This window comes from Lissotriton helveticus, chromosome 4_1, assembly GCF_964261635.1.
Source record: "Lissotriton helveticus chromosome 4_1, aLisHel1.1, whole genome shotgun sequence".
NCBI classification, from domain to species: Eukaryota; Metazoa; Chordata; class Amphibia; order Caudata; family Salamandridae; genus Lissotriton; species Lissotriton helveticus.
The window spans coordinates 726440971-726460066 of NC_136063.1; the positions used below are offsets into that span (position 1 = coordinate 726440971).

The following is a 19096-nucleotide window of genomic DNA, read 5'->3' on the forward strand; positions in this document are numbered from 1 at the left end:
GGTCCAGCGGCACCTCCCGTGCCACTGTGAAGCTGTGCCTGACCTTACAAGGTTATATAAGGTTGTGCCTGAGCATGTTACTCTGTGTATCTGGGTATATTTAAAGCAATACCTATTCATGTGAGGCTGTACCTGGGTATATGATGCTGCACTGGGCATTAGTCCATATGCGTAAGTGAACTGGATGTAAGAAACTGCAGCTGAAAATACGAGACTACACTAGAAATGTGATGATCTTACCAACCTATGACTCTAGTTGAAAGAGCACTTGAGGCCAAGGTAGTCTTTCCAACTAGAGGTCCATTCCCAAACTACCTGTGTTGCAAAGGTGCTTCAATTAGTCCAATTGTCCTCCCATCTAATGAAAAAATTTCATCTTTAATGATTCAAATCAGATTTCAGAACAGAAGGTGGCAGCTTTCAGTTTTGGTGTTTCACAGAATTGATTTTGATCCTGCTGCCTCTTTGGCCATCTGGCTAGTTAATACATTTAATCAAGTAAGGGGTCACTTTAGATGAATGAATATGTATTTGAGGGGGGCGGATTTTGAATGCACTCCTGACTTCAGTGTGCAGGTCCTTGAGGATGGGTAAAATATGGTCACAGTTTTTGGAGGGTGGTAGGAGGTGAACTGTTGGAAGGAGTGTGTCCTTGGTGGGTGTAACTGAAGACAAGGTAATATTTAGGGTGGTATTTCCAAAGTCAAGTCGATAGATGGCAAGTGCATGTGCAGCACTTTCAGCTGTGAAGCTTAGAAAAAATGATTACTTTTAGTGAGCGTGGGGGAAATTGGCTGTTCTGGTGATTCTGTTCAGATGTGAGATAAGTCACAGTGTGAAATCAACTGTGCATCTCAGAGATGTTAAAAGTGAAGGAGCAACAATGGTCTCTTTAGTTCGGCAATATTAGCAGGTCATATCTGTTTCTGATTTTATGAGAGAATAGAAGAAATTCTATTTTCAAGAATTTTCGTTGCACAAAATTGTTCAACAGAGATTTGACAAGGCTGTAGTGGAGGGATTACAGGTCATGAATGGAGGAACAATCATGTCCCTTCGAGCATTAAGTTAAAGATCTCAAGATACAGACTGAAAAGAGTGGAGCCGCTGGAGTTTTTTTTGAAGCAGTGTTCACTTCGGTAGTCAAGAGTATTATATTACGAGGGAGTTAATCCAATTGAACAATTAGCCACAGAACACAAGCCATCACTCTTCTGCAAGTTGGGTGTTAGCCTTCAGGATTCAAATAAACTAGGGGGCTCATTATGAGTTTGGCGTTACTGGAGCAGGACCACCCCACTCCCGCACCACCAAACCCATATAAAACCGCCTGCCAGATCAGAAGTCTTCTACTGTCTGCCGGGTGGTTATTTGGCGTTGCCTATAAAATAGGCACTGCCCTGAAACATCAAAGCCAGTACCTGTATGTCATGGACTGCTGCAGTCCATGCCGGTCAGGTGCTGGTGTGCATGCACACAGGAGGTGCATGTTGTACCCTCTCCCACATATTTCATGTTGGTCGCACTGTCATGAAAAGTTTGGGTATGAGGAAACTTGTAATATGCTTGGCGGGGCCGCAGAGGCCGCCCTGGTGGTTGCGGTGGTCCCAGAGCGGCCCAACCGCATTGGTTGTAATGGGGCAGCCGGAAGACCGCCACCACTGTGCCCACACGAGTCTGGAGGTATGTGGACTGCCAGACTCGTAATAAAGCCCTAAGAGATCAAGGAGAAGAAGTAGACAGGAGTCCCTATGTTTCAGTATGTGGTGACCAACATGCAACATTTTTTGGTTAACTGTGTCAATGATAGGTATTAAGCCAAGCCATGTTCTTTATTCATGTAGGAGATTTGTTGATTGGCTGTAGCTTTATATATGAGCCCGAACTGGAGATATGAGGCTTTTGCTTGACATATGACACCGTAGCGGACATATATGGATGCACGGGTTGTATGGGGCATTAGTTTGATATATATGGAGTGTAATCAGCATTGGAGAATATAATTGTAGGTGTGAGGCTATACTAAGTAAATCAGACTGTACCCTGAGCAGATGGGCTAAAACTAGTCTAATTTACTGCAGTGGCGTAACGAGAATTGAGGGGGCCCCCCCTGCCAGGTACGTCGAGGACCCCCCTCCGGACTCTATTAGGAGCTCTCAGGCCGAAGTGCAGTGCTGAGGGGGCCTCCTTGAGCTTGAGGGCCCCCCCGCACTGCGGGGGATGCGAGGGCCTGTTTTACGCCCCTGATTTACTGTATACGGGTATAAGAAACTATACTTCCTCATATTATTCTGCATTTGGCATGTTCTGAACATATGTGACTCTGTGATTAGGTATTTAAGATGGTGCCCAGCTATTGTGCATCCTTGCTATCATCGGAGCACTAGTTTAGAATTCTACTGGTGGTAAATAAATTCTGGCTGACTACATACCAATCGCTGCTTTCCTACAACTGCCAAAATCATAGAAGTGTCAATCTTTCCCCAACTTTCAGCCTCTCTGGAAACAAACAATCTGCTCAGTGATTTCGATTCAGGCTTGGGACCTAGGAAAGTCATCTGAATTGCCTTAATGAACATTAGGAAAAATCGATCCTCTAACATATATAATAGTCAAATCTGGGACCTGATCCTCTTAGGTCTGTGTGTTGCTTTCAACACCAGCGTTCTCTTTTCCTGACTGCAGACGACAACTGGGCTAGAAGGCTCCAATCTCCCATGGCTTAAATTCTTCCGTTCAAAATGCACCTTCAAGTAAAATATTGCCCCCCTTTTTAAGCAAAAAATGCTAAGTGACCTGCTGAGAACCAAAGGGATCACCAGGTATTTTCAAAACCGATGTGGCTGGCCACTCTTCAACAATTCTTAACAACGACATTGTCGGCTATCCTAGGTATACTGATGTTTCTCAAATAGTCCAAATGAATAACAACACCGATGAGAAGGACTTGATTCGTTCCACCACTCTCAGTGGGTTCAAGTAGATAGGCAACTGGAGCGCCAGGATTAGCACACAATCTGATATGGTGGTCTTTGGCATGGAAATCCCTGATAAACTGCATTCTGGCCTCTGTCTCTGGGCACTTCTTCCACTCCAGATAACTCCATCCAAAATCTGACATCTGTCTTCAACACCACATTATCCTTCTCCACCCAGCTGGGTCCTGTGACCAAAATGTTTTTCTACCTCTGTCCCATCTGTCGGACACTCCCATTACTTCACACTCAACACTGCACTGCCAGTCTCAATGCGTTTGCCATATCATAAATCAGCAGGTGCAATGTGATGTGAGGAGTTTACCAGGCAAAACCTGAAGACGGCTACAAGGAGCACCATTCCTCGTGGTTTATGTTTAGTCTGAAAGCTGCTGACCACATTGCACCAGATATAAAATAACTCAGTTGGCTGATTTCAGACTCATGTGACTTACACACATATCATTAGACAGCACATCCTCTAGCAACCTCTCCAAATCGCTCAACCAGACCCCTTAATACTTGCACTAATCCCCATTTGAAGTTGCTCCATTCAAGAAAGAAACGGTTTGGTAAGAATATCTCAGCATAGCAAGGCTCACTTCCTTCATTGCATCTTCACATTGAACCCATCCGCTGCCCGTGCAGGTAGGAGCGGTGGGGCGGTGGGGCAGTGGGGCCAAGTTGCAACGGACGACGCAGAGGGAAAATTAAATAAATAATGTATTTTCCCTCATCATTGTCCGTCGATTCAACATTTACATTTCTTTCAGAAAGCAGGGACCCTGGAGAGAAGGCTTATTTCTCCTTTAGCTGTCTGCTGGGCCTCCTCTCCCTTCACAGTAGAGGCCCACTCACGTCTTCCCTTCCAATCTGAGTTAACTCCAGGTCCCATCAACTATTCAAGGGTTGTTTTGGTAAAATTAAAAAGCTTGGGAAAGTAGTTCCAGTAAAATCTGCCCACCTTGACCTCTACCACTTTGAGGAGAACCCTCATCCTCCAAAGCATGGGCACACACCAAAGGAAACGCAGGAATAAAAAACCCCAGAAGGAAACTTCTGCTGGATAACTCGCCAATTTCTGTTCAGCGCCAAGGGACCAGGTAATTAGCGATTGCGGAGCTATATAAATACCCAATAGTATATTAAATGAAGAGGTAAACGTCAGTCACTGAGACATGAAAATTCATATGTAGAAATCCAGGACGAGAAGTAGGAAGCAGGAGGGCACGTTGAGCAGGGGCAGGCTAGATGCAGGGGGTAACACGGTCCCCTGCACCCCCTGCGGTGCAGGGGATCCCCAGCCTTCAGACCCCCCACCAAGTCCTTCAGAGGTCCCCATTTAGTCCAAGGCCAATACATTTTGGTGAGATATGGAAGACCCTGGGCCCCCTCTGGACGAACCCCATCATGTTGTGCTACTCCACTGGCTAGATGTGGCTGGCAGCTGTTTCTGCCTCAGCATTTCACCCCTCTTACAACGCTCCGCTGAAATTACGAGGGATGCTGAAGACAAGAACATCAGAGAGTGAATTTAAAGGTCCTCTCGAAACGGGTTGCTGGAGGCATTCTTGGGTTCATGATTGCGTGGGACATCTGTTTAAACGCAGCAGATTTATTTCCCAAATGCCAGTTTAAATACCATCTTTTATCATTTCAAATAAAAAGAAACCTAGATATACCAGTGTTTAAGTGTATATTCCGTAAGTAAACAAAAAGCACCCGGCTTCATCCGATAGGCTGGTTTCAAACAAGCGACCTTTTTTTTTTTTTTAAACTTGTAGAACCTGTGCCTTTTGCGTCCAGAAAAAAGCCAGCATGATCAGGCAAGAAAACCAGACAGGTCACATTTATGCACTGGGCGTAGCTTCCTTTTAAGACTTGGGTGTGTCGGTCGGTATCATATTTCGCGAAAGTGAGCTTAACTGCTTGTCCCCTGGGGTTACCAGTAACATCTGTCTATGAAAAAGACTCAGGAGGACAAGAACACCCCCAAGCTTCCAATGTGGGCTCGCAATAGATCATTTTCGGAACCCGCGGTTTAGTCAATACGTCGCTTTTGCGAACCATAAGTTTCCCGCGCGTTTTTAGGATCGCCCGCCTGTTTTATACATGTCTCGCTCTGACACAGGCGGTGATTGTGAATCATGTGCACTGTCTGGACTCAGATTTCTAAAGTGAACCAGGGTCTGTTTTATCACCGCAGGCCTTCAAAAACAACAAACACCCTTTCAACCGACGCGCGCACCTCTGGGAGAGAGACAAGTGACCCTTCTGCATTCTTCTGCTGTTAGTAGGCCGCTGGCTGGCTGCAAGGCTCTCAAACACTTCTTAAAATTGCAGCCTCCGCGGAGGCCACCTTTCTCTTTAATTTACCTCAGAAAACCGGTAAAAAGTAAAAACGGAGTAAAATCTTACACCGACGTTTGCCGTTTCTCTCGAATCATGCAACGAATGTTACAAACAAGCGGAAGGAAGTTTTGATTACATTTTATATGAAACGATCATATTTCTATTGACTATTTGTTGATCGCACCTTATACCTTGGATCGCCTCTAGTTGCTTGAATGATATGCGCAGCTAATGCGGATCAATGTGCCTATTGTATGCTCTCAGTTGTAAAAAAGCCAGATTGGGCAAGAGCGGGCCGAGACATTTAGGTGTTTTTTTCGGTAGCTTTATTCATTATTTGACTAACTAACCTGAAGAGAAAAAGTACAACGTCCGCATATAAACGTGTATGGTCAGAGGCATTCGTTGAAGGCACTGTGCACCTGTGGCAAAACCATTCATTACAGCCATATGGCTGAGTCTATATGAAACTTACTTTATGCTCACCCGGCTATGTAGTTTAAATACAAAAATACATTTAAAATGGCAAAATTAATTTAGTTCAGCATCTTATATCACATAAAAAAATGCAGCCACGCAGTATCAGTACATTATGGAAATGCAGTCAGACATCACATTTGTGCCACTGGCTGTCGAAAACGCTGACGTTTCTTAGGGTGGTGCAAAGATTTCCCTGCCTTGGGCATAGTGACATTTGTCTACACTTTCCCTTGGCAATTCGGCTGCACCTGCGTGAGCCCGCCTGGTGTCGGATGCTGGAAACATCCCTGGCATCCACTGCTTTAAATGGGCCGGTACTGTCCGGTACGGAGTACCAGCACTTTTTTTATTTTGGGAGGGAGAGTACCGGCACTTCTCAAGAGAAAGGATATACTTTTAATTGGAGAGTACCGGCATTTCTCAGAAACAAGCAGGTGCTCTGCTACAGAGTACCTGCACTTCTATTTTTTCCATTTCAAGCACTGCTGGCATCTGCCTGTTATTGTCTTGCCACGGGACTTTCCTTCACGGTATCAGGTGAGGAGCACAACAACTCATTGTTTCTAAACTGAGGTTTAATGCCATTACTCTTCAGCAAGAAGTTTTACGTCGACGGCACGGCCTATATGCAGGGCCACTGGAATTATGCGATTGTGCGCACATGGCGTTTTTCACATAATTATGGATTTGCCTCATTTGCAGCATAAATCCATCGTTTGGTGCATAATCTTCAGATTTTAACAATTGTATTTTTTGTTTCTAGCTCAAATGGTTTAAAAGTTGCTAAAAACGCAGTGACAGCTGATGCACCGAAGTGAAACGCCCTTTGCAAATGGTGACTTGTCACCTTTCTCTTGCTTATTTCTATATTTGTGTGATAAACTGGTACTAATAAGGTGCAACCTATCTGCAGATGGTGTTCTCAAATTATGATGAGAAAATAATGAAGTAATAGTATCACAAAATATGCTAGATTATGCCACATAATTGGTCTTTTTTTTAGGCATAATTCTGCCAATCCTGCCACATAATTTGACCCTCACCTGCCCCATAATTCCAGTGGCTCTGCTTATAGCGTAACCAGACAGTGGGCTGGCCTGACAGCGAGATGCTTTATTTGGTTATTTGTGGGCCTGTTTTTACTGTTGATTTATCTGATATTAAAACAAACATTGCCTGCTGCAAGCTGAAATCCCTTCAGACTTCGATACCTTGCAAAGCACTTATACAGTGTGTCTTTACAATCAAAACAGCCCACATTTACAAACATGGGGCATTTTTTAGCTTCTAGTTCACTAATAGGGATCACTTTTTTTGTTGGTGCCTGGCCTATTTTCTGTCCCAGTTCGACCCTGATGACATGAACATCAGTCCGACTCTTAGCCAAACAACCACAGAGACAACTGAAGCTCCTACTAATTCCTAAACCTGTCAGGCACAAGAATCAAATCAACCGTCAAAGGGTACCCAAACGTGGCTGATATCATATTAGGCAGTTTTTTGCCCTTTCTCAGCAGGTGTGTTTGTTGGCCTCTCAAAAAATTAGCATACGATTGTTCAAGTACATCTATCTCTTTGGCCTAGGTATGCTCCCATGCAAATTATGTTAGTTGAAAATGTCTTTTTTTAATCATTTGCTGCATTTTTTCTCCCCATAACATGGTAGTTCTCTCCGGTCTCCCTCGAGACCCAGCAGAATGTAGTGTGATGTGGTCTTGTGACTCCCACCATGTTTTGGTACTCACCGTGCACTGAAAGTATCAAGAATGTGTAAACAGGAAAAACCCTACCACCCAACCTACCTGCACTTCTTATAAATATGCCCCCCCATGTGTCGGGGGGCCTACTGCACAGATTAGAATTGGCCAAAACGTTGACTATGCGAAGGCCACATTGGCACACTATTGACTTTACAAGATCAGTTTGGTTTGATCCTGCCCATTGCAATAGGCTTACCCACAGACATGAGGTACTGTTCTATCAGCCTTTCATGTGCTGAGTCATTGGCTCCCTACACATGTCAGGCACTGTTTTAATCAGAATTGTGGAGATGCAGGATAGGAGGACACTTGCTATTATCTATAACATTTCTCTATGTCTTGGGCTTTGTTTTGTAAGTAGATAAACATTAGTAGGTATCCACAAAATTGCTTTTTGAAACAACGTCCCAAGAATCACCTGCATTATGGGCAATCTAGAATTCAGAGTGGTATAAAGGACCTTATACCTTAAACCAAATTCAAATTCATGTGTACATTTAAAACATACAATCAATTGCTATGTTGCTATGTATATTAATGTAAAATTATTGGTATGTTTAAAAAATATTATTGTAATGCATTTTTGTTGTGTTTACTGGTGGACTGTTTAGGTAGGTTTTCTAATTATATATTTGATAATGAATTAATGTATTAATTGTTTTATATATTTAAATATTTACTTATTTGTACATTTTCAAATATATTAAATTGTTCTTTAAAGAGGTTGGATTTATTAGAGGATTAAGTGGGTGGAGTTTTAAATATTTTTATATTAATGAATTTTAATTGATTCATTTGTTGAACGTTATATCTTTTATTTTTTGCTTTGTTATTTTGTCATTTCTATAATTTATGTATTAAATCTTAAATTCCCCTTTCAGGTTTATTGGGTATTATTGGATGTTTTTTAATTAAATATTCATGTTAATTGGTTCAAATGAAAACTTTGTTATTCATTTGTTTAAAAGTTCTATTGTTTGTTGAGCTATGTATTAATGTTTAAATTCAATGTGTAAGGTTCATTGATGAATTGGGTAGTTTTTTTGAATAACATATTTGAAAAATGCAGGAAATTGATTACTATATTAGTTATATTAATTGTAAATTGGCAATTAATTTATTCTATTAATAAATGATTTTTACTTTGAAAAATATAGTGATATATTTTTCTTGTATATATGTTGCGTGATTGTGGAGATTTAAATTGCAATTCTACCTCTCTCCCAGTGCACCTTTGTAAACCTCCATGAAAACACTATTCTGGAGGGATTAAGCGACATACAGCAATTATGATCTGTTCTGAAGATAAAGAATCTTATTGTCTTCAACCCAAAAAATGATTTAACTTTATATAGGCACCAGTCAGTTTACAATAGAAAATCCTGGAGATGTGCTATATTCTTCGTAGGATACTTTCAAAAGCGACTTGGCCACTGTCACCACTTCCATACAATCCTGAAAGATCCTTAGAAAACTCAAAAACCATAAATACCTCATAACCTCACTCATCTTCACAGTTACCACACCCATGCTGGAGTTTTCAGCTCAATTATTACAGACATGGACACCAAGAAAAGCCAACCAATGGCAGCGTTCCAAGGATTCTAACATTGTAACTCTAGTCTTCCCACAGAACCTTCTCTTACAGTTTGCAATGCCAGATATGCTAACCCAGTTTTGAGATGGTTAATCATACTCAGAAGCCCCTGTGCGGATTACTACAGGATCCAGATTAATTTCAAAGGCTTGCAAGACTCCAGTGTGATCTTAGTGACCATTGAGCCCCGTGTTGTATCTGCACTTCGTGCTTTGCAACAGGTAGTAGCAGAAGAAAGAAAATGTGGACTTAACACTTACCTTCATTTCAGAATCCCAGATATATCATCATTCATTTGTGCTCATGCACATTCTGTGCTTTGGAACACAGTTTCCTCGTCTGGATGTGCATCTTCTGGAAACCACTTAACCTGCAAAGAACAGAAAGGTTAGTGCATGCATTGATCCACCAGACAGAGTTCCTAGTATATAATCTGCAGAGAACTAAAATCAAAAACTCATAGGACAGAAAGCATTGATTGTATAGAAGAAGCTATAAATGACACGGTTAAAAGAAACAGACGGTGTCAAAGATAGAGCAAATATGGGCATAAAACAAACCAGCCCTTAGCACAAACACTTGATCTGAGAGAGCGTTTACGGGGAAAGCAAGATGGCAGCAGTGAAAGGACTGGGGTAGCGGTGACCAGAACTGAGGCAGGGCTGCATCGCCCAGATCAACCTCCAGTGAAGAAGCCTGCTGATCAATGAAGCTCTGAGGCAGGGGCCTCTGGGTGTGAGACCTACAGCTTCTGCATGATCTGTAGTGGAATACTTCAGGAGGTTGACTCAGCCCCCGGACACAGATACAGGCCTTTGGTCGGATACTCCAGTTCCAGCACTGCATCCCGGGTTCTCTCCTTTCAAATTAGAGGCCCATGAGATTGCTTGAATCTCACCGGTTGAGGGCATGAAGTTGCCCCTTGTTGCAGAAGAGACCCAGATACCTCCAAAGGGAGAGCCAACACTTGAGGAAAATTCCTGTGCAAGGCTCCCGGACGGATCCGCTAAATTGAACATCAATGAAGGTATGGCTGCACTGACTTCTTACATGGGTGTGAATCCTCATGATACCCTGGCAGGGGGCCTGGCTAGGGGGGCTGCCCCAGCAGGGGGATATACTGCAGAGAGTTCTGCAGTTGAGCTAGACTCAGCTGGTAAACTTATTGAGGGTGGGGGGGTCAGGGTGCGTGCTACATATAGGGCATCTGGGTCATGCCAGTTACAGCCAGTAGGCGTGTCACCGCGTTGTTTGCGGCCTATCATTGGACGGTGTTGCTAATAGTAGTGTCCGGTGCAGTACGTTGTGGAGTTGTTGTGGATTTTGCGTTGGCTGGGATGGTGGGGGCGGTGTCTCGTATACCCCCGTGTGGAGCGTGTGCATCTGAGTTTGGTGGGTTGCTTTGGGAGGTGCTTGTGTCGGTGTGCGTGGGCAATTGTTTGAACTGGTGGGATAAGATAGCCCATTCCATAGATATGGGGGGTTTTCGTAGTCCCCTGACCTCCTCCTCCCGCAACGTTTCTTCTACTGCCGCCGCCCATTCCTGCACCGAACCCACCCACCCCTCTATCGGGGGTTCTAGTGTGACTCGCCAGTGCATGGAGGTACTTCTTTTTGCTAGGAGTGTTGCGAGTGACGCGAAGCGGACAGTGACCTTGTGTGTTTTTGGTTGTCGGAAGATTCCGAGAGCGACCACCTCCAACGTGTGAATACCTGTGAGACCTGTGAGTTCTTTAAGTGTCTTTAGGACTACGGCCCAGTACTGTTGTAAGGTGGGGAAGCTCCAGAACATGTGCTGGAAGTGCGCATCAGGTGAATGGCATCTGGCACAGTGAAATTAGGTGTGCGGGTAGAATCGTTGTTGGCGGGCTGGTGTTTGATACGCTCTATGTAGGATATAATACTGTATGTTTTTAAAGCACGCATTCCTAGACACCTTCTTGGGTAACTCTAATGCCCTTTCCCACTCCCTATCGTGTAATTGACGCTCAAGTTCGTCCTCCCATTTGGCTCGGAGAGCAAGCAGTGGTTTGTTAGTGAGTTCTCGTATGGACGTATACAACCATATGACTAAGTGCCGGCCTGTTCCCATATACAGGATGGTGTGGACAACCGGGTGTGTTGTTGGCTCGCCTGTAGATAAGTCAAAATGCAGTCGGTAGTGTTCTAGGAGCTGTCGGTGAGTCAAAAACTGTCCCGGGGGAAGATTGTAGTCCTCGTGAGCTGGTCGTAGGGCCAAAGTTGCCCATCTGTGAAGAGCGATTCAGCCTCAGTAATCTCCCGGTCCGTCCATATACGAAGCATAGCAGCCATGAAGTATTTCTCCCGTTTGTGCCAGCCGACCAGCGGCAACCGAGGGGAGTAGGGCAGGGTCTCTGCCGACATGTAGTGGATTCTTTGCATGCAATGATGGGTTACCGACACCTGCAGAGGATAAGTCCGCCATGGCTTGGTACCTGGGAGCGACATGCGATGAAGTTCTGGGGTGGGGACCGGGCCTCGAGACGGTGCGTTTCACCTGTGTGCCTGCCCGTCGTCCAGTACGACAGCCATTGTAACTGCGCCACCAGAAAGTACGGTTCGAAGAAGGGGGCGCCTAGACCTCCTTGTGTGGTGGGCAATTGCAGATTAGTGAGGGCTATCCGGTGTCTACTTGCCTCTCAAATGAGCAAGCAAAGGAGCGAGTCAAGGTCGTGAAAGAAGGCTTTGGGAGGGATAACCGGCAAGTTCGTGAAGTGGTACAGCAGCCGGGGGGGGGGGGCGATGATCACCTTAGCTATGGCTACGCGTTCTATCGGGGCCAGCGGGAGATTCTTCCAAAATCCCACAGACGATCAGACGCCAGCCAGCACTTTGCAATGATTCCCCTCATACATGTCAGTGGGGGAGTGGTACAAGCGGACGCCAAGATAACGGGGGGTGATTGTGCTCCAGGATAAGTTCTGCTTGCCAATGCGTACCTCCCGCGACGCGAGGTTGGGATGTAGTGGATAGATTGTGGATTTGTCCCAGTTTACTTTAAGTTCGGACACCTCCGCGAACTCTGTCAGGATTGTCCAAATGGGTGTGAGATCCGCGGTAACATCACGGATATATAGCAGAAGGTTATCCGCGTACATGGAGACACTATGAATGGGGTCCCTCAGATGTGGTTTCACTTGATGCAATTTATCAGAGTATAAAGGCATATCAGGAAAAAACAGGGGCTGAAAGCCACTAAATGCAGTCTGCCTCCTGCAAATTACAGGGTAGCATTTACCGGGTTGCTAAGACTTGCTCCAAATACTCTGAGCGGATGGGGGAAGCCAGGAACAGGATCCTAAACTTAGAGAGAGAGTCAACAACACATACGAAAGCAGCAGAAACTCTGGATGCTCAAATGGTAGATACTAAGTGGACACTGGAAGACTTGGAAAAGAGACTCAGACGGAACAGTCTTAGAATTTTGGGCATCCCTGAAGGACTGGAGTTAGCAGACACCCGTAGTTACATTGTGGGGTTTTTCAGGGAAGCCTTTCCAAACTGTCTGATTAGAATTGGGCTCTGGAAGTTCAGTGGGCTCATAGGTTCCCCTTTAGGCGGAACCCCCGGGCTATGTAGGAGGTGTGAAGCCTAGGGAAATATTAATTTATTTTGTCAACTTTCTGGTACACCACGCATAATCAGACCTGTTGCACCCGATCAGAGGCAGTCTACTGAGGGGTGTACAATTTTTCTCAGGCTGGAATTTTGCCACTTTATTGTGGAGAAATGGTGGAGCCTTCACCAATTAATATAAGCTTTTCAAGATCATGGTGCACAGGTTTATTTAATGAACCCAGCCAAGCTCAGAGTGGTGTGGCAGGATAAATGTAACTTTTTTATGTCAGAAGTTAAGACAAAGACATTTTCACAGAGCCTAAGTTCAGATTTTGGTATCCCATTCCTATTAAACGAGCTGGAACCCCTCTTTATATGCTTATGAGGGGGCTGAATAGGCCTGCTGGAGTAGAAAAACTGGCTCTAGTGGGAGGCAAACCAACCCTGCTCCTCAGATCATACAGACTGAACTCCTTAACAAATTGTGATGGTAAAGTCTACGCCAAGTAATGGCAAATTGGTTCGGGAGCGTCAACTCACCATTAGTTTCACCCAAGCAACACAGCTTTATTCCTGGACGTGGTACAGCCAATCACATTAGAAGCGTTATCACCCCGTCTGACATGGCCAAAGCCTCAAGGTCTCCCATTGGGTTTAGCTTTATTAGATGCAGAGAAGGCTTTCGACCGTGTGTAATGGGGACTTTTGTGGGCAGTATTAGAATGGAAAAACTCTGGTGATAGGTTTATCCAGGTCAACAAAGCCCTGTACAAGCTCCCTAGGGCTACGTTATGACTAATGGGACGGGAGTCTGATGGCATATGAATCTCAAGCGGTACTAGGCAGGGCTGTCCAGGCCTGCCTTTATTATTTGCTTTATATATTGATCCGTTTATAGGGAAGCTCGAGAATTAAACCCACACAATAAACCCACTGTTGCCAATCAGATAGAATATAGGGTCCTTGCATATTCAGATTGCATTGCGGTGGCAACTACAGATCCCTCAGTGGCGCTTCCTGAAATTGAGGACCTGACTAGACAGTTTGGGGCACGAGCAGGGTATAAATTAAATGAGGGAAAAACCCGGGTATTATGTACAGAGGGAATCAGATTTAATGATCTGCGAGTAGTGACTGTTGCAGTGTATCTTGGTGTTAGAATTACAGCAGCCCTGGACAATTGGTGGAATTGAACATGTCAACATTATTATATAATATCAAACAAGAGCTTGATAGAATTAACCATTTACATCTTTCACTAACTGGAAGGTGTAATGTGCTGAAAACGACCATTCTACCAAAGGTGCTGTATAATTTTAGGACTGTATCCTTGGAAATGAGCAAATATTGGCTGTCTACATTGGAAAGTGCATGTTTTCACTTTTTGTGGGGATATCGGAGGCCAAGGAGGGTGGCTAAATACAAGATTCTGCTGAGACATCGAGGTGGACAGTTGGTCACCAATTTTCCATTCTACTACTGGGCTTGCATGTTGCAACATGTGGGGATTTTAATCTCAGGGGCTCAGGCAGGGTTTATAAACTTGGCAGAAATTCCAGCAATATATGAGTTGATTCTGGCAAGCGCAGATAAGGGATGTCTTGTGAGATGGGCACAGTAGGGCCTTGCAGTTCTGGGGGATCCTTACTGTGAAGGCCATGGCTCTTTTACTAAGCTGCAGGATTTTCAAATTTCTTCAGCCTCAAGATTTTAAATATAAAAACATAAAGGAAACAATCCCAGTGGCAAGGATACCCTTAAATGAGGTGGGAGGATAGGATCGGTTCAATTTATGATTTGTTGGTACAAGGTCTACCAGATGATTTGGGGGTGCAAAATTCTAAGTGGGAGGCTAGATTTGGTGCAGAGGGGTTCTATCTTTAGGAGTCATTGGATATGGGTATTAAAGTGCTAGTCTGCCAGTCTGAGAAGCCAACACTTCAAGACGATATTTAATCTATATCACAACCCGGTAAAGATGGCCAAGTGGGGTGGTAGGTTTGGTGGTAAGTGCAATAGGTGTGGGTGGGAGCAGACTGACACAATTCCTATGTTCTTTTCGTGCCCCAAACTAGATGCATGGCTGCAGGAGATTTGGAGGTTCATGGGGTTAATTATTGGTGGGCAGGTTCCACTCAACCCAGCACTGATGATTTTGGGTGTGATTGATAGTTCGGAAGACAGTGATGTTTTAATGATGTTTTAAGGAGAGAAGCATAGTTAATATTTATTGCTATGATGGTTGCTCACCTATGGATTGCATCAGAATACACTTATTTTAATGTTAAAAAACAAAATATATACACAAAACTTAAATATTGGATTATTATAAAATGTTATTCATTTTTTAATGCGAACATTAACCTAATTTTTTATTTGAAACAATAGTTACATTATTTTCACATAATTTAATGGCTTACTATAAATTAGTAGTGCTACATAATAAATAAATATACATGTAGTTTTTAATTTTTTTATAAGAACATTGTTTATTTAATGTAAGATATAAAAATATTGTTTAATTAAAAATTGAATTAATAATAGTGTAGCATTCTTTATTTTTTCTATGTGTAAAATAGATACTTTAATCTAATTTATATAAACTTTTAACATTAAACATTTATACAGCTTTTTTTGTTTAATTATTTTTTTTAAACTTTCCCTATACTTTATCACACGTAGATCTCCAACCTGGTGGCAGAGATCTCTGCCTACGTGTTAAAAGTTACAAGGAGTAACTTTACATGTGTAAAATAATCCCCACCCCATGAATTCAGGTCTCCATTTCTGACTAACTTTGCACTTGTGAATGATTAATAGCCAAAAGAAGTACAGTTACTCAAAACTGCAGGAGTAAATGTACACATGTAGATTTATTTACTTGTGTGAGTTTATCTTTGTGAATAGCCACCGCAGTACTTTAAATCGGCTGTCTTCGAACTATACTTTTAAAAAGTGGTCCGCAAACGTTTTAGAACTGTGAACCACTTTTTAGAACAACAAACGTTTGCAACCCGCGTACCATTAAAGGACATAAGGCAGGACGATTTTTTATGCGACTAAAGCATCATGTGTTTGTGCATTTATAAATAGCACATTTCCATTGAAATTGGCACTACATTTGCAAAGTCATGCAGTATTACTGATACAACTATATATCACAACAATGATAACGAGTGTGATAATGTTTGGAAACTGGGTTTGGGGGGATATGTATCATTTGTGCATCACCAAGTAAGTGTTTTGATAAGTTTTGATCCTAATAAAATCTCTGTTTCCAGCACATTTCAAAATTGAAAAGAAAGTGCTTTATTTTTGCTTTCGTAACTGCTTGATGCATACAGTTCATTTGCCGGTATTTACATTTTGTTGTGTAGTGCAAAAAAAAACAGCACCCTATCTTGCCACATAATTCACTTGCAGTCAGAGAAAGAAAAGTAAACACCAATCTCCATGTTAAAAGAAAAAATCATCTTGATATTTGACCCCTGTCTTTGAATCATGGCAAATGTGAGAAGTTGAACACAGAATTTTTATTGCTCTGACTTACGTGACCCACCAAAAATCAGCTCACGACCCACCAGCTTGGGAAACACTGCTCTAGAAGTCTACAGGTAAATCTTCCTCTTTTGCTCCAATCACTCTGTCTCACAACTCCAAATCAAATCAATACCATGTGCAAATCGAAGGTCCTGAATCACAAAACGTATGTAATCCACTTCTGAAATGAAGTCCACTTCAATATAAAGGCTGAAGGGGACAGTACTTTAATGTTTCAATGTTTTTTCTATTTCCATTTTTTTTATTGTGTTTACTTTTTGCAGTCACCCTTGTGGGTTAAAACTCTGCTTTCATGTTACAGTTGTTCAAAGCCAGTAGAATCTTTCGGGAAGTTTAATATTCTCTTGTTATTTACACATCTTCTAAGTATACCCTCCAACTCAGAAGCACCTGTGCTGTTCAAATACAAATATGTGTGATATGATTTAAGCCTGTGGAGTTCTGGAGAGGACTTCGTGGTAAGTTTTGTGCATGATGACCAGAGTTGTTCTCTTATTGTGCTTGTGTTGCTGTATCTCTAGCATGTGGTTAAATTAAAGGAGTGAGAGATCTGATGCTTAAACAATATTGTGTGGATGGAGAGGCATGTGAATAGTGTAGCCTATGTGGGAAGTGTTGTTGTGTTGCACATGTGTAGCAGAGGCAGCTCAGAATGTGCCAATGCAAAATGTATCTGAGTTTAAACTTGGAAAGAAACAAAGAAGAGAGAGATGTAGCTGTGCATGTAGTGGTGTCTACCTTCACTGGGGTAATTTGGTCCAGACTATGGTGGGTACAATACGTTTTAAAATTCAGAGTTGGATTGCAGAATAAGGCACTCACCCGGTTCAGCTCTGCATTGGGGGGCATTAAGATGGTGGGCAAGTGTGAGGGGGACATGGCAATAGAGATTGGGTTAGTTAGTGACTTTGGAGTTGGATCATACCAAGGCACAGACAGTAATAATCAACTAAAGCAGATTCAAGGAAGGCAATCAAAGCCTATTTAAACATGCCAAAAAGCGGATGAAAGCGTGCCAGATATAGGCAAAGAAATAGGAGAATATCCTTTTGGACAGAAGTGTAGGACTAGAGAGTCATAATGATTTGTTATGGCTGTGGAAACTCTAGTTACTAACTGTGTTTAGAAATGACAGATGTGTGCTAAATAGCACAAAATCACAAATTTATATTTTTCTTATAATTTTCTCGTATGCAGAAGTTTTCTTTGATATTGCTGTGTGCAAACTATTTCATTCCCAGTCCCATTGAAACTAATGACCATCTCTTAGGCCCCATTGGAACTTGAGGCTTGACCTCCTTTATGTTTCATAGGAAGGTTACAGAATATAGTGATAGAGAGATAGATTGTCAATATGACAAGTGTAATTCTGGAATGGTGATGCTGTATGTTTATTTCGCATGTACTGGGGCTGGTAAGAACGTCTTTCCATGAGTGCTGATCATGGGTGGCTCACACAGTATATATGTTCCAGATAAGGGAGGCAGACGACTGGGAAACGTGAGCCATTCATTCTGGAGTACATATGGGGGAGGGCTTTCGATGACTGCTGAAGTCCATACGTCAAACTTTGTAAATGGAAACGGAGTAAAAAATTGGAGTTAAGAAGGAGCCAAAACTCTGCGGCGACCTAGGAAAGTGGCAGCCGCTTTGAGATTATCAGAGTTCGAAAATAATTAAAACTTGTGAGTGGAGTACAAAAGCCACACAAGGGAGTTGGGAACACAGCAAAATGAATGGACAATGAGCTTCTGAAGGCTGGATAAACTGGATTTGGCTGTGCTGGGACTGCAAAACCGGCCCGCTGCTGCAAAACCGACACGCACGCACTGCTGCAAAACCAGCCCCACCCTTTCAACCTCCCGGGAAAATGCCCGCCTGCTATGGCCAGTCCGGCCCTGTGATACAATCTAGTGGCAGCTGGTCATGTCTCCACCATAAAGCAGAGCTTTGGTGTACTTAGGTGTGCTTTGTTATCAAAAGCACCGGTATGGTTCATCAACGCTAACACCTTGTTCGCTGGAGAGCACACTGGTGCCCATTTTCCCAAGGCAGAAATTCTTAACTGATGTATTTCTTGCCAACTTTTTGTCATTCTCATTACAAGGTCGGAAAGTCCTGTTTTGTGGCGGTGAATATTTACCTCTGTGAGTCATGCAGTCTACATCAGATCTCTTCTTTATCAATGCTTGGGGCGTGGTACTGGCAGGCGTGTCTGAGTAACTTTAGGTCGAAATGAATCACAGTCTGAAGCCAGAACATTTTCAGACATCTTTGTAAAACCGACACAAGATGTGGTTAAAGAGGACATATCACATTCTTCAGGCTCTTAGTAAGCAGACATTTTAAGGCAAAAGTCTGAGAACGAACTCACTTTCAGAAAGGAAAAATAATAAATAAAAATTACCTCTTCATTTCAGAAGACAATTTATCACGTAGTGCAACGTTTTTGAAGGAGTATCGTGCATGCTTGTTCCCTTTCCTTCCACAATCTTGAGAGGCATAGAACCTCCATATGGTCTGCAGAGCAGTATGAATACAAATAAATAAAAAAAAAATATATATATATATATATTTTTTAAAACTATCGCTGCATTGTTTTTATGATTCCACATAGAAAAACATTGCAATGGAAAAAACATTCCTATCTCTTAATAAATAGACTAAAATGCCACGTGTTCTAAAATCTATCGTTGATGCACTTATTCATGTGGAAATCGAGCAGATCTTTAGATGGATTTGATCCCATAAGCTCTGGCTCCAAGTGTAACACAAATAATTGTAAGGCCCTT

The 19096-nt window shown here is 42.8% G+C and overlaps 1 long non-coding RNA gene across 1 annotated transcript in view; it reads right to left on the reverse strand.

The window, feature by feature from the left end:
- The window catches only part of LOC144827310 (uncharacterized), a 56689-nt gene extending 37863 nt beyond the window's left edge, over positions 1-18826 (reverse strand). Inside the window, exons 1-2 of the long non-coding RNA XR_013610128.1 lie at positions 18712-18826; positions 9425-9534 (exon numbers count right to left, since the gene is read on the reverse strand). This is a non-coding gene — a long non-coding RNA (uncharacterized LOC144827310). The remainder of the gene's footprint in view (positions 1-9424; positions 9535-18711) is intronic.
- Positions 18827-19096: the final 270 nt, after the last annotated feature.